Genomic DNA, 16,035 nt, shown 5'->3' with positions numbered 1-16,035 from the left:
TTCTGCTAAAACCTGAGCTGCCAGCAGACTTCAGGGATGGGATTTAGCAGCCTACAGCATCCTTGCTCATCTCATCCTAAAGCAGACATCAAACCATGGCAGATAAAATGTGCCTCAGAAGTACTTATTTCTTCTCCAGTGACTAGAAATCAAACTTAGATGCCCTCCACATTTTTAGATACCGAAAACGAGGTGAAATGCTTCCTGTCCTGGTGCCTAAGGGATTAAGCAGGTTCCTTGGTGACTCTAATGTGCTTCAACAATGTCTACGATCAAAGCTGGGCCAGGTCCACCTTTCTCCTGGGTCTGGGCACAAGACCCTGTATTTCCACGGAGTATTTTTTATTGCGTGTGTAAAGACAACGCCATCCGTCGCCTCTGCTGTATGAAATACTGTAGACTACACACAGGGGAGAGAGAGAGGGGAGCTCGGGATCTCAACTTCTGCAGTTAAACCCGGCTGCAGTCAGTGGGTCATCGGCATCACCTGCCGCTGGTGGAATGTCCATTTCCAAGCCAAACTGTGCTGATTAAAACGGACTTCAACTTCAAAAAAAGCACTGGAAAGATTTATTAGCACTGAAATGGCGTTCTTGCCTGAAACGAGGATTTCTTTTGATACAGAATAATTTCTTTCTGTGTAAAACCTGGAAATTCTAGAAAGCCTTTCAAAATGCATTAGCATTGTCCAAATAATAAGCAAATTGAGATGCTAATGAACGTGACTTCCTGAAAAAAATGGGGAAAAGTAAGCAACACACAAGGTTGGATCTCTAGCGAATGTAAAAAGGGGCCGTTCTTTACACTCCTGTAACTTACTGCCTGTAAAAAGTAACTTCAGTGGCTCAGGCCTCCAACCTGCAAAGGTCTGAGCCTGTGCATGAGGGAAGAGCGTGTGACAGCGGCTGAGGAGCCGTAGGTGCCGCGTCCCTTCCAGCAGAGGCTGTCATTTGTGCTAACAACCACGCTGCAGACAGATTTAGCTGCGCCCATTTTACAAACAGGAAAACTGAAAACAGCTACATCTGCTTGGCAGCTGCGTCAGCCCGAGATAGGCACAGAAATCCCGGGTTCCACACTTATTTTTAGCCAGATGAGATGGAATTGATACGAAAAGACCGGTGAAATAAATATGAAAAGAAAAAGGCCATCACTCTGATGGTGTGGAATCCGAAGTGTGCTGTGCGAAGGTCGTCTCTGTGCAATATTAATAATTACGGATGATGGGGAAAAAACGTTAAGCGCTGGAAAAAAAAAAAAAAAGAAAAAGAAAACTTCAGATGTGCCTCACTGGGAAACTAGAAAGGACACAGCTTCAAGTAATGATTATTTTTATTTAGGAAAACATTATACAAGGGACTCTTTCCAAGGAAAGCAATCTGGGTTGTGTCTGGGCTGAGTACACAATGTCATCCTGTTGCAAAAAAAGCAAACATCGTACCAGGATGTATAAACAGGAGTGTCATGTGTAAGACACATGAAGTAATCCTCCGCTCCAGGCAACGGTGGGAAGGTCTCGGCTGGAGAACGGTCCCTGCTCTGGGCACAGCCTTTGGGGGAAGCTGGGACCAGCTGGAGATGGCCCAGGGAGAGCAGCAAGAACTGTCAGAAGCCGAAAAAAAATGACCTGAAAGATTGAAAGAGATGGGCTTGTTTAGTCTGGGGAAGAGATGGGTGAAGGAAGACATGCAAAATCTCCTCAGATATATTCAAGGCTGCTGCAGAGGGGAAGGTGCTGGGCTCCTCCCAGTGCCACCAAGCTCAGGTCATGTCTGTGGTGGCCAACCCACCATCGCCAGGGAACATCCTGGGCCCCAGTGTTCCTCCGCTGTGCAAGGAAGAGGTGGACATTGTCCCTCTCATTGATCCCAAGGGAGGAAGGGAAACTGCTGTGGAGAAAAGAACTTTTCTGTCCAGAGGTTGTCTATGCTCTTGTCTTGGCTGCAGTCATCTCTGCATGGTTTGTAAGAAGCCTGGAGACCCTTTGAGATGTAGGTTCCTATCACTGCCAAGCTAAAATTAGAGATATTGCAAATTAATTAAATGGATCTGTTATCCAAAAAAGAAGCAACACATTTTCCTGGTTTTTTCCCTTTTCATTTTACCCCCACGGCAGAGGAACAGCATTAGCCGAGCATATTGAGTTGAAGTTCAGCACGGAGGTGGCTAATCTCTCCTCCGGGCTTCTGTACTTCGAAAAAACTGCGCAAGCGAGCAGAAATTCACCGTATTTCAGCTATCCTGTGAAAGGTTGTATCCCAGGACAGTCGCCCCTTGGGGAGGAAGGAATTTGTGACCTCGTTTAGCTGAGCAAGCACATCGGCCGCCGGAGCGCGGAGGCCGTAAGCATTTCCAGCCCAGCTGGAAGGGAGGTCACGTTGCAGGCGGGCTACCTGCCGCGGCGGGGGGCTCGCCGGGAAGAGGCCGGGGCGAGCCAAAGGGAACCAGAGCATTTCACAGGAATGCACAAAAGAGAGAGGAGAAGTGAAGCTGGAAAATAACTTTCCTCCTTAACCTTAACAAAGCCAACCCTGCGACCGGCACCGAGAACGTGACGCTCCCGGGCTCCGGGATGGGAGTCGGGGCAACCAACAAAGGAACAAGCACTTTTTTGGTGCCAGGAAAAAGTTCACCTAGCCGAAAGGATGCCACAAGGAGGGCTAGGGTTCTCTGAGACCCCTTTCCATTAGGGTTTACATTGCAATTTTTGCCTAATTAGTCTCCAATAATTAATGCTGTGAGTGTAACAGAGATGTAATCAGACAAAATGCTGGTAAATAAACCCCACGGAAGCCATACATCTTTTGATAGTAATGATTATGTTCTTTTTTATTATTAAAGTTCCCATTAGAAAGAATTTATGATTTTTCCCCTTTGTGAGAGAAATAATAAACGTTACATTGGATGCTCTTATTTTTGGTATTGAGTAACCGAGTGTATGTAATTAGCCACAGTTAAAAAGAAATTTTGCCTGAATGGCTTTGGGGGAACATTACACCCAAATTACAGCCCTGTAGATTTTTTTCATGTGAAAATACACTGTCAATAAATAACTCAAATACAGTTTCTCTGAAAAAACATTTAGATCCTGAGGAAAACACGTGGGAAAGGAAAATGATGGTGCTGAGGACGTGAAAACCCTCTGGAGAGAGGACTGTGCCAGTGGTAGGTGCCACCTCAAATGTCCTCCTGATCACTTTTCCAGGGGATTTATTCGCTTTCTGGGAATTTACGTGCACAGGCTGAGGCACCAGTGCCCAGCATCACCCCACAGATGTGTGTTCTGCCGTGAGAGCTGTGCCCAGACCCCTGTGCCTGCCTGGGTTCACCAGGTGGACCTTCTCCCTGGCTGCAGTGGACTCCTCTCCCAGCAGCATTGGGATGGATGGGCTGGATGCTTACAAACACATTAAACTGTCTCCATCCCGATGAATCCCCAGTCCAAACAGACTCATTCAGAAGAGAATGGAGAAATCGGATGTGCGGCTTTGTTCCAGCCAGATCCAAGTCGGAGCCACAAAACCCCGAAGGACCTGACCATGTGCAAGAGACGCTGTGCTTAATCCTGCAGGTTTCCCTGTGGAGAAACAAGGAAATACTGGGTTCCTTAATGGTTCTCTTGGGCAGGTGAGCCCAGGCCTTGTGCTGTACATGTTATCTGTGACCTTTACAGGTGTGACCGTGGCCCTGGTTGGTGGGGACCTACACACTAAGATGCTTCCCGAGCATGACCCGTGCCATCAGTCAATCAGTGTGACGGCAGTGGCACTGCCTGCACGGGGAAGTGAGGCTCCTCCGCATCTAGCGATGTCACATAACACAGCAGCCCATTCAGACACGAGCTCGGGGACCATGAAGTCCTAAGCATAGTCAGAACTTACACCGTGAGGGGTTCTGCAGCTCAGCAGCTACGTTTCCAGCTCAGGAGTCAACAGGCTGCTTTGTGAGCATGAGAAATTGCACAGCAATGTGATGCAGCCACAGAAAATCTCCAGCTCAGCTCAGCCAACGTGCTCTTGTCTTCTGGACAAGCTCCAAGCCGGGAGAGGACACAGACTGCTCCCACGACGGGGAGATTGCCCGGCAGGCATGAAGAAATAGTCACATCGAGGAACTCTCCATGGATAAAAAACAGAAGTGGTTCAAAAACTCCCGTCCTGTCAGTAATGGGAAACAGGAAGAAGGAACAACTTCATGATAACGATGACCTCTCTCAGAGCAAGAGGATCTGCATTCCCAGGGTGGAGAGGCGATGTTCCAGCAGATGGCAAAGCCAGTGACTTCTGGGCGTTTCCGGATACCACTAAACAATCAACCCAACACTGCACCGTGCCTTCCCAGAACAGGGCAGAGCCTACACCGTGCCCACATCTCGTCTCAGGGGGATGTTGGGAGTCTCATGCCAACGAGCATGCCTCCTTCTGTGGCATCTCATGTCTGAAGACGTAACGATCGCTTTGAGAGGATTGTCCACGTGGGGATGTGTGGCTTCCAGAAGTTTCTCCGTGCATGACATGTTAGAAAAATACTGAGCTGAAGTGTTTTGCAGCTCTAAGGTGGATCTCACAATGCAGTTGACATCCAAGACTAGCCTTGGAGTGAGCATCCTCACCAGAGAAAGCTGCAGCCAAAGTTCAAGGCTGAACCTGGCCTGGTTCAGCACTGGTGCTTCGCCTTTGTGAAGGTGAAGTAGGCAGAGAAGAAAGAAGTCAGGACTGTAAACTCCATGCCTCCTCCACCAGGCTCTTTCTGAGACACAGCTTCAGTATTTCACAAGTGCGTTGTCAATGGTTCCAGCTTCGTCCAGATATAAATAGCAAATTTTAATGGGAGAGAAGCTGTTTTGCCCCCGCAGGACTGCGCTTTTCCAGCTGAAGGTGCAGGTTCATACCTTCCACGGGTGCCGTTTCTGCAGCTGCGCTTGGAAGGGCTTCTCAGGGAAAGCCATTACAAGGGGAAGTCATTTCAAGATCATCCACACGCTAGGAAATTTTGTTTCAGTAGACATTTAATGCAAATTTCAGCCGGAATCCACACTGAAGTCTGGGCTTGTTGAGAGTTGATAAATTTTAACGGCGCTTGCCTCCAGTGAAAAGATGTGTTTTATACTGTAGTATTCGCTGCGGATCTTAGAAACAATGCATGCACAACTCACATTTCATGTACAAATTCATTTTTTAATTTCAAAAACACAGGCACTTTTTAAAGTGATGTGCAGCCATGAATTTGGCAGCCTGCTTAATTCCGTATACAGTAAGGCTGTAGCAGGGAGCCTTTTCCATTTTGAATCAAATGGAATTTGTGATTTGCATGCACCTTTTGAGTCAAAATCAAACATTTGCCCTGGATTGGCCCTAGTTTAATTAAAATGATGAGAACGTGTGATATGCTTTTGGTCTAAGGCAAAAAGGATGCACAGCACTGAAATTTGGAACAAACATAAAAAAATTGAGAAATGCATGGTTGGAAGTGATAAGAAATGCCAAGACTATGTATTACATGGGATCACGGGATGAAAATAGAAAATATCCTAAAAAAATTCTGGCGTACTGTGAAACTGTTGTCGGAAGGTTTGGATAGGATTACATGCTTTATGGATAATGTCCCTGTAACTAGCACTGTCGAGGTTTGTAATCTTTTCTGTGGTCTTTCTGTAGAGCTGATGGGCATGCTCATTGGTGTGAGCAGATTTTCCCCTCCCGGTTTGGTGTAAGGGATGGGGATTTTATCATGGACTTGGCCTGGGAGAACTGGGGGGTATCTTAACATTTGCATAGGTATGCTTGTGTATACATATCCATTTCTTTGTGTGGTAGGGGGCACATCTCTCATAAATGTAAGTTTTAGAAAGACATTGCTCGTTTCTAGTGAGTGTCATCCATTCTGGTAACCAAGGGTTCTCTCTCTGTTATTCCTATCACTTATATCTTTGTGCCATGCAGGATTCAGGAATTTCGGGTATCAATATTTCAAGATGTTGGTAAATTGGCTTTTGAAAACCTTTAAGCATGAACTTCCTTTTGGTCTTTCAAGTCACAGTGTCCAGAAATGAGGAATACATGGGCATGTCCTCCCACCTCAGCCTCCACTAGCTCACGTGATGTCAATTGCTCAGAAGAGCTCCATTTCGATGCGAGAATTAGTGGATGAAGGACTTAATCCCACTTCCCGATCATCGCTTTCAAACAACTACGTCTCCTTCCCCTGGCCTATCTCTACTTGTTTGCCACTGTCCCATCATCTTCATGAGTCGCTACTCAGGCCGAAGACAACCAAAAGCAGGGAAGGGGGGTAATGTTTTCAGAACACATTTTCCCCCAAAAAAAATTTATTTTAAAAAATGTAATTTCAAAAGGCTGTGAAAAAGAGAAGATGATAGAAATAGATTTTGTTTTCACAAGAAAAAATTGCCAGTTGAACAGCCGAGTTATTTATAGTCTCTAAGCTTTTCACTTTTAAGTTGCTTGTTTGATACCAATAAAGAGAAGAACAAAGGACAAAAGGACATCTGACCTAATGTTAGCCATAAAAAAGCTGGTCTCTGGCTTAGCTGGACACTTGGGCTGTTTTTGCAGTCATCAGAAGGACCTGGCTCCTCCACAGGACGTTTCTCCCCCCGGCCCTGGACATGGACCCCGGTCACCTGTGCCGGCCGTGCCTCCGGCCGTGGTGGGAGACGAGGGATGCTCTGACCTGTGCCGAGGCACGAGCTGCCCCCATGGGCTGACATCGCTGCAGGAGCTCTTCAGCTGCTCACACGAACATGAAAGAAAGCAGAGCGAAGGTACTATAATGCTGAGATCGGTTTAAAGGGTCATTTTTAAAACCCCCGTTGAAATTTAGCGTCGGCTGCATACAGCAATTTCACATGATAAGATTCCTTCCCATATTAATTTTCCCCTTTTATGAAGAAACCCACATTGGGTCTCCATCAGCCCATCCCATTTCCTACAGCACCATGAGAGCCGACTTTATTTTAATTTGTAAATACTTTGATGTCTGTGGACTTGGCTCTTGTACAGTCCTAAACTACCAGCAGGAGGTAATAGTTTCCAGGACTTAACTTTACTTGATTTCCCACTATTCTTCAGGCTCCCTGATTTGCATTCATCTTAAGGGGGAACTATTCATTTTCAAGCTGAATTTGCTTCTGCTATGGGGATGCTGCTATTCCAGGAGTCACGCAAGGCTCCGCTCTTGCAAACCCATCCATACATATGGTTTGAGAAGAATGGGTGGAAATGGGAATAGAAGGGGCCAAGCGGCAACTCTCCAGATGATTTGGGAAAGGGAGAGATGCAAAGCATAAGAGCTGGGCTGGGAATGACTTGGAGAAACTGGTGAGGATTTGTCCCACTGTAGCTCACCTTCGTGCAGCATCTCAAGAGAGAGGATGGTGTAACAAAACTTCGATTTTTTTTCCCTACATCTCCAGCAAACTGGAGGATAACTGTTTCCCGGGAACCTGTTATCTCACCTCCCCCTGTAATCTACCACTTTGAAAAGGGCCAGTCCCCCAGGACAGTTGCTCTCCTCCTGGTTTCAGTCTCCGGGAGCCGCTGGGCTGCACTCCCCAAAAGCCACATAACCTACGGAGGTTAAATCTGAGCAACCAGCTAACGAGGTTAAACCGTGCATGGGGATAAAGCCCAGCTCAGCCCTGGCTCTTGTCACATACAGCAAAATGCCCAGGAACTAGAGGAACACCAGGAACTAGTGACCGAGAGGAGATGTTCCTGCCCCCCCCACCCCACCCCCCGCACCCCAAGGGCATCTTCAGCTGGGACAGGAGGGAAACTGGGCAAAACAGCTCCGTGTGTAATCCCCTTGGGCCCCAAAACAGTGAATTCTGTGCCCCCACCAGCATGAAGCACCTCTTAGCGAGTGTATCCATAAAAACATCAGGCAGCACTGCTGTGTCCTGCCATGCACGGGTCTCGCAGCTTCTAGGGCTGCCACAAGTGTCCCTGTCCCTTCAGGAGAGGTCGACCCCGCGTCCTCGGATGCCCGGTGCTAAAAGCAGACTTCACGTAGGTACGGCTTATTGCCACGGGTCAGATGGAGAGAGAGATGCATAAACATCCCGCCTTTGAGAGGGATGCCTTCTGCAGCCTCCAGGCTACTCAGCGTACCCTGAAGGACCCAGCTCTTTACGCAGAGAAAAAGACAACCCCAGAACTTAATGCGATTTTCGAAGAGACATCTTACTCCCCCCCCTCCCTCAAACTGTTTTGGTTTGGTGCCCAGAACATCTGGTCACCCTATAGCCTTTTTTTTTTTTTTTTTTTTTAATCCAATAGATACGTTTTCTCAGCACATTGCTGACTGCCAACAGATGAGCTGCAACTGCTGGCACCGGGGAGCCAGCGAGACATTAGCATGCACGGCGTCTGGGCAGGCAGCCCCCCCCCCCCTCTCCCTCCCACGCCGTGCCGGGGGGTGCTGCCGGGGGGCCCCCTGGGCACCGCCGCACCCCTAAACTCAACACACCCCCTGCCCCAGGCACGGTGGTTTCTACTCTAAATGGGAGGTTCAGCCCCAGATGGGGGGAAAGAAGGGCTTGCTCTGGTCTGAGAATGATGTAGGGTTTGGGGGTTGTTTTCGGGGGTGAGCGTGTGTGGCGGAGCTCAGAGCCCATGGGACGGGACCAGGGCTGGCTGCTGCCTCTCCCACCAATGGGCAGAGACCAGGAACAGCCCCCACCACCGCTGGAATGGCTGCTTTAGATCTGAAATTGTCATTAAATTTCTTATACAAACAGAAATATATTTCCAAGACTTTTACCGTAGAAGTAAGGAACTCTTTTCCTTTAGAAACTCCCAGCAGCGATGGGTCCCTGCCCCAGACCTCAGCCTGCGCTGCTGGGTGTGAAAATTGCCCATCACCGCTCGTGCCCGCCCCTGGAGCTTTGCAGAAGCAGAAGTGGCTCCTCACCCCCTGCTCGGGTCGGTCCAGTGTGGCCCGAGATGGCACAGCCACCTACCTCGTGTTCATGCTGGGGAGCATCACTTTGCAAGGTGACCTCCCCAGGGTGTGTGCTCCCCAGGGATAAAACCTGCCCGTTAAATCCAACCACGAGTAGCTCAGGGTGGGAAACGAGTGCTGGCAGTGGCTTTGCTGTGACACACAGGCAGAGGGATGTGCCCTCCGGGGCAGGAGGGCAGCAGGGACCCTCAAGACCTCCAGCAGAGTCCATGGGGACCTCAGAGAGCCACGGTGAAGTGGCAAACGTCTCTGCTGAGGACCAGGCTGAGCCCACAGCCCATGAGCGAGGGGCCTCGGGGTGCTCAGGGCAGCTCTGGAGACCCTGGAGACCCTCTGCACTGGCCTCTAGTGATGGGGGAGCCATGGGGACACCCCGAAGCCATTCCCTTTCTGTGTGTATCACGCACACTCTGCACCTCACATCAGTTTGGGGAAGAAATTCATAACATGACAGCTTTCTCCTGGCAGGACATCCCCTTCCAGCCTTGCCACTGAGCACTTTCTGGCTGGAGGGGTGCGGGGGGCGCTCCCCTGGCACGTCGGGTGGGTTAGTCACAGGTAACAGCTCACAACGGGCTCGGTCTGGGGCTCCTCTGGCACCTGCCACCACAAAAGCTCACGACGTGCAGTCAGATGGCTTCAGCACATGCTACGGTAGCCTGACTTTTTATCTCTCTCGTGTATTCCCCTACAAATCCATTTAAAATGTTGCTATAATGTCAAAAGAGACCCTTAGGATCATCAGATTTCAGAGGTCTGGCTTAGGAAAAAAAGAGCCCAAGGACCTCAGCAAAATGTGTTGGAGCCCAGAATAATGATAAAGCAGCTCTCGGGTACGGCACCGCCGCCGTCCCTGCCAGCTGCTGCGTTCGGGGGGTGAGCACCCAGCCAGGAGCACCCCGGTGCCCTCAGCCAGGCCTGGGGGGGCGGTGGGGTCGAGCATCCCCACCCCATCGCCCCGTGGATCAAACCCCAGGGTGAGAACCGGCCGCGCTGCGTGGGAACGGCAGCCGTGGGCTCGTGTCCTGCAAAAACCTCCCGTCCCATCCCCTGCCACAGCGTTAGCACTCCTTCCCTGCTCGTTTCTGCCTTGGTTTGGGTTGATATTGCACATGATCATCGGAAAGATGAAAGAGGAAGCCCCACGGATGAGCCCGTGGACGGCGGGTGTCGCGGTGCGATGGGGGTTTCAGCCCGGGCACCCCGGGTCTCACCCTGCTGCCCGGCGCGGGGTGCGGGAACCGCAGGGGTCTCCCGTGGGAAGGAGAGGTGCCGGTTCCCTGAGCCCAAGGGGAAAAGCACAGCTGAGTGCAGCGCTGTTTGGGTTAGCAACGCGCTAATATTAGTAGAAATCATAACATTTTTAAAGAAGTGTAACAAAATAAGCAAATGTTTTTTTCAAACCTTACCTCAGTCATGACATAAGTATTTCAAGATGTTCACCAAAGTATTACAAATCACAGTGTGGGCTATCAATCTGTCAATGAATAGCACAAGCTTTGGTATTTTCGAGTGATATTTGAAATCCTAACCCCATAAGAAAATTAAGTCAGGCAATAACATCCTGTTTTCCGCGGAGAGCGTTCAGCTTCCCCAGCAGTGGGAAAAGGCTGCCGGCGCTGCTCTCCTCATTCCTTAGCAAAGCATGTAATGCAAAGCACCGAGCATTAAGCCCTTCTGTTTTACACTGCACACTGATTTGGAAGCAAATATTTTTCCAACAACATCACCAAATTGAAAGCATTTTGCAAATCTGAAACCTTCTCACAATATTGTTTTGGGAAAAAAGGCAAAAAAAAAAAAAAACCCCAACAAAACACCGCTGACTGCGCGAGCGTCGATCTGTCAGTGACAGAAGCCATCGCTGACAATGCAGCTGGGAAGTGCCACCCCACCGTGTCGAGCGGCGCCGCCATCCCACCCAGCCTGGCTGGGCATCTGGGGAGAGGCTGGATGGCATCCGCACCCCCCGGGCTGGCTGCAGGGGAGACCGGCTTTTTTCTGGGGGGGTGAAGCCTGGAAAAACGCATCTCCCACACGGTGGCACTCTCCCGTCGGCTCTTCCCCTCGCGAAGGGCTGGAAACGTGGTGCCGCAAAGCGCCTTCTCCATCTCCCTGCCGGCAGGAGCCGGGCCCTGGCGCTGCCACTGTGGCCATGCTCGCTTTTTACCATTTTACAGTTTTATTAGAATATTTTACTGAACGGGCATAGGGTGTTAAAAATGCAAACGTAAAAGCCGGAGGCAAAGCCGCTGCTGAAAGTAGACTGTGGAAATACAAAATTTAGGGTCATGATCGTGTTGTGACCATGCGATGCACGATCTAAACAACAGAAAGGGTTGTCAAACCTTGGCAGAGGCTGCCCAGGGCAGTGGTGGAGTCACCATCCCTGGAGGGATTGAAAAGCCGGGCAGACGTGGTGCTGAGGGACGTGGGCTAGTGGTGGGTTGGGCAGTGTTGGGTTGGTTGTTGGACTCGATGATCTGAAAGGTCTTTTCCAATCTAGAACATTCTGCCATTCTATGACACCACTACACAGATACAACGCCTGCATCGGTGGTGCCCCCTGAGCATCCCATCTGAGGGATGGCATCCCTGGGGGCACCGGCGCAGCTCCCGAGATGGGCACACCACATGGCCATGGGACCTGCCCACCGGGTGCTTTGCCATCCAGCTGGAGAAAGTCTTCACCCCTTTGCTATTGACCTGGGGTGAACACGGGCTGTGATGCCACATCCCTGCCCTGGGCACCAGGAGAGATTGTTTTCCAGCAGACAAAGGGAAGGGAAGCAAAAAGAAAGGCAGAAAGCAGCGATTCCTGCCTTGCCAAGCCAGCCAGGCAGACTGGTGCTTTTTTTGGCTGTTTTGTGACTGAAGGAACTTCCAAGAAAAGAAAGAGGGGAAAAAAAAAAAAAAAAAAAAGCCCAACATTTTGATTGAGATTACCAGTAAGTGAAAATAGTTTAAGGGCTGAGGATGTAGCCTCAAAGGATTGTGAAAGGTTGGGGGGCAGGGTTTAAATCTAAACCTCAATGATTCATGATAAATAATAAAAATGGTTTAAAAAAAATAAAAAAGGAAAAAAGTTTAAAATTGCAGAAGCACAGATCAGGATACCCTGAGCAGCAGGCACCGTGCCCGCCCGATGCCGAGCCCGTGTCCCAAACTCCTGCCACAACTGGCAGCGGGATGCGGGGGCCAGGGCTGGGTCCCAGAGCCGTACCTGGGGGGGCCCCCGCTCGCCCCCCGGGCGCCCAGGGGAAGGGAGCATTGGCCCTCTAAGACGGGAATGAAATATATGACAGATGGTTTTAAAAAAAAAGCAATTATCAAAGGGGAAGATTTTGGAACATATCCTTTGAAATAAAAATTTGTTTAGCATTTTTAGCAGCTGAAATAATTTTCAGAACATCTGATGAGAGATTTAAGTGCTTCATTTCCTCCTCTCACTCGCCAAGCCATCCGTTTGAAGATTGTCTGTGGCACATCGAGTTCTCTGTTTTATTGCTATTGGTATTTTTCATTGGATAATGGTGGAATTAGAGATCAATGGAAGAGAGGTATGAACCACAATATTCCCGGCCGTTTGAATGTGCGGGTGCTTTTGAAATGCTCCGTGGCTTTGCAGAAGATGGAAGAAACGTATTCTGTGATTCTTTAAATACGACTACATGAAAGTATGTCTTATTACATCTTTCCTTTCTTCCCCACTTTTCTCTGTTCTTCTGTTCTTCCTCAACCAAAAAAAAAAAAAAATTAAAAAAAAAAAAAAGAAAGAAAAGGGAATTAGCCGTCTACCTTGTCCGTTATCCATAGGAAGTGCCAGATCACTGGAAAAATTAATAAGATCACGTACCTGAAGGTGAGAAAGTGCCCTTATATCACAGGCTGCAGACAGCAGCCCGGCAACGCAATATAACTCCTCTTTGAGCTCTCAGATGTGATCCTCATTTAAAGGCTGGAGAAGCAAAACTGCCGCTTCATTATCCAAACGTTAAGGGCAGATCGCAGTTAAAAATTTGCCATTTCTTTCTAGCTCGAGTGTGTTAATTTTCAGTTCCAGAGTCTCCAGCCGTTTTCCTTACGGGCTCCTGCTGGAGTCAGGGCCGCGCTGGTGCTGCCGCCCAACCACCCCATACGTGTCCCATCGGATGTGGATTCACACCAACTTCATCAGCTGCCGCCACTCAGGTGATGAATAGCTGAGATCAGCGCAAGAACCATTTTTGTGTTCAGAAGGTCTTCTTAAGAAGAGTGAGCATTTTCTACGGGATGCTTGCTAGTTTTTAAGGACTAAGGTGAAAAGACACGAGGGGAGTTTCCGTGCCCTGCACTTGGCCCAAGGCTGATTTCCAGCTTTTTCTGAAACTCGGGACTAATTGCTAGAGCATCCTGGTGTTTGATAATTGCTCCAAGATGTTTCTGCCGGCACAAGGAATTTGGATCGTAAAGGGTGAAGTGGAGTACGGCATCAAATCCTTTCCATCCAAGCAGATCTTGAGACATGAAGGGGTCTTCCAGCCTACCCACACCACCCACCCGCAGGCCAGGGTCAGCTCAGCTCTTGCCACTTCTGGGCTCGGAGTACATGTAGCCTTCACAATAAAATACTCATTAATAAAAAGCAAGCAGCAGTAGCAGACACTTTTCCCTAAATTCAGATTCGGCCTCTCTGCAAACCATAGCACCGAAATTCCAGATGAGGTCCCAGCTGCGGTGGAGTGTCAGCCCATAGATGGTGGTCACCTTCCCCAGGGCACCCACCTGAGCCCCCACACCGACGTGGTGTCAGCAGCGGGTCCTCGAGCTCAGAAGAAAGATCCCGGGTGGTTGGGGATCTCTGGGAAACGTCTGAGAGGCTTCACGTTCAATGGGATGAGTCTCGGAAAAGAGGATAACAAGGCCCTGAACAAGATTACGGAAGTTCGCTGCTTCTGGGGGGAATTTGGAGGAGAAACGCACTCTAATCTCCCTCCGAAGGGGAGATTCAAGGCCTGTAAGTCTCTTAAACCGTGTTTGTTCGGGCTCAGCTGCAAACTCCCCTCCAGCTCTGCAGCTCCTGCCCGCCCAGGGGAGAGGGGAGGGAGGGGGGACAGGGGGAACTCGGTGCCAGGAGCCCCCTGCCAGGGCTGGGGCATCCTCCAGGACAGCCCCCAGGAGGGTACCGGGATGCTCCGGCACCGCCTTGCACCCTCCCGGCCTCGAAGCCACAGCAATCACACGGCGTCCAGGAAACCACCACCTAAAAAAAGGTAAGAAAAGATGCATCAAAGCATAGCCCCGTCCCTGGGGAAGCAGGTTGTCCCACGTGGTCAGCTGCAAAAGCTTCTCTTTTTGGGGGCAAAAAGAGGGATAACTAACCTTACAACTAAACACAACTAATGAGAGACTAAGAATAAGCATTTTGAATTTTCAGTGCAGTTGTATCGAGATTGAAGGATTATTTTTCTAATTATTATTTTTGCAGCATGGAGCTGAGTAGGAAAAAAACCCCAAACCTCAACGGGTGGATCTAAGTACGGTGGGAATTAAAGCAGAATCCAAGCGGATCACAAACTCACAGGCGGTTTGGTGGGGTTTTTCTTTTTGAGAAATACCCTCTGGGAATCAGAACTGGGTGGGAGAGCGTGCGGGGTCTCCCGGGGTTTGCTGTGGGAGGTGCTGCCGGTGGCTGCGGACCCCCTGGCCACCAGGGCCGGGTGAGGACTCCGCTGCTGGCTGCCGGCTGCAGCACATGCCGTAGGAATCATAGACTCGCGGAATCACAGAATGGTTAGAGTTGGAAGGGACCTTAAAGATTATCGTGTTCCAGCCCCCCTGCCCTGGGCAGGGACACCTGCCACCAGACCAGGTTGCTCAAAGCCCCATCCAACCTGGCCTTGAACCCCTCCAGGGATGGGGCATCCGCAGCTTCCCTGGGCAACCTGTTCCAGTGCCTCACCACCCTCACAGCAAAGAATTTCCTCCTAATATCTAGTCTGAATCTCCCCTCTTCCAATTTAAAACCGTTACCCCTTGTCCTGTCGCTACACTTCCTGACAAAGAGCCCCTCTCCGGCTCTGGGAATCCCCCCCCCGCCGGCAGAATTGCGGCTCGGCCCCGCGGGGTCCCCGGGCGGGGGGTCTGTGCGGCGGGGCAGGATGCGGGGGAGCCCGCAGGAAGGCGCTTCCCCGGCCGGCGCGGGGAAACGTGCGAGAGAAGCGAAGCCAGTGCTTTCAGGGGAAAAAGGGGAGGAAAGGCGGCGCCGGAACCAGAGGGATGATGTAGCAATAACGGAGAGGCGGCCGGGGGCTGGGGGGCCGGGGCCGTGGGGTGGGTTTGGTTCTCCCGCTCCGTAAGAAAGGTGCGAATTTTCCCGGGTGGACGCTGCTTGGGGTGTCGGGACCGTGACAAACAGGCCCAGCACGGGAAGGGTGACACTGCAAAAAAAGCGAAAATCCTTCCTTCCTTTCTTCCTTCCTTTCTTCCTTCCTTTCTTCCTTCCTTTCTTTCTTTCTTTCTTTCCTTCCTTCCTTTCTTTCTTTCTTTCCTTCCTTCCTTCCTTCCCACGGCACAGACGAAGCCAATGCGCTTGGGTTTGTTAAAGGCCACGCTACATCTTGCCCGGGGGGCTGCCCAGACCGGGGCTGAGCCGACACGGGGCAGTCCCGGCTGCAGAGAAGGGTGCTTTGGGTGCCTGGCATCCCCGTCTTCCCTGGGAAAAACTTCACGTGCTCTCGGGGCAACTTCCCAGGTCTGAGACTTCTTTTGGGGTTTTTTTCATTTTGTTAGGACTCCGATGTAGGCAAATCTGTGGTTTCCTAGGACTGAGATAAACTAAAATAAACATGATTTAATCAAGGAGACTCAGTCATGAAAGATGAGTGGGAAGGGGGGGTCGCGTTTGGGAGTACACTAAATCTTTATGGATTTTGCTGTGCGGCTACAGGGGGAGCAAACCACTCAGAGATGTGAATCACTCCAGGGGCATGAGGTTCTCATTTAAAGTTTTCATGCCTCTCGTCTTTCCCTTTTAATTTTTTTTTTTTTTTTTTTTGTCTGCAACGAAGA

This window comes from Numenius arquata, chromosome Z, assembly GCF_964106895.1.
Source record: "Numenius arquata chromosome Z, bNumArq3.hap1.1, whole genome shotgun sequence".
NCBI classification, from domain to species: Eukaryota; Metazoa; Chordata; class Aves; order Charadriiformes; family Scolopacidae; genus Numenius; species Numenius arquata.
This window is presented reverse-complemented; position numbering follows the sequence as displayed.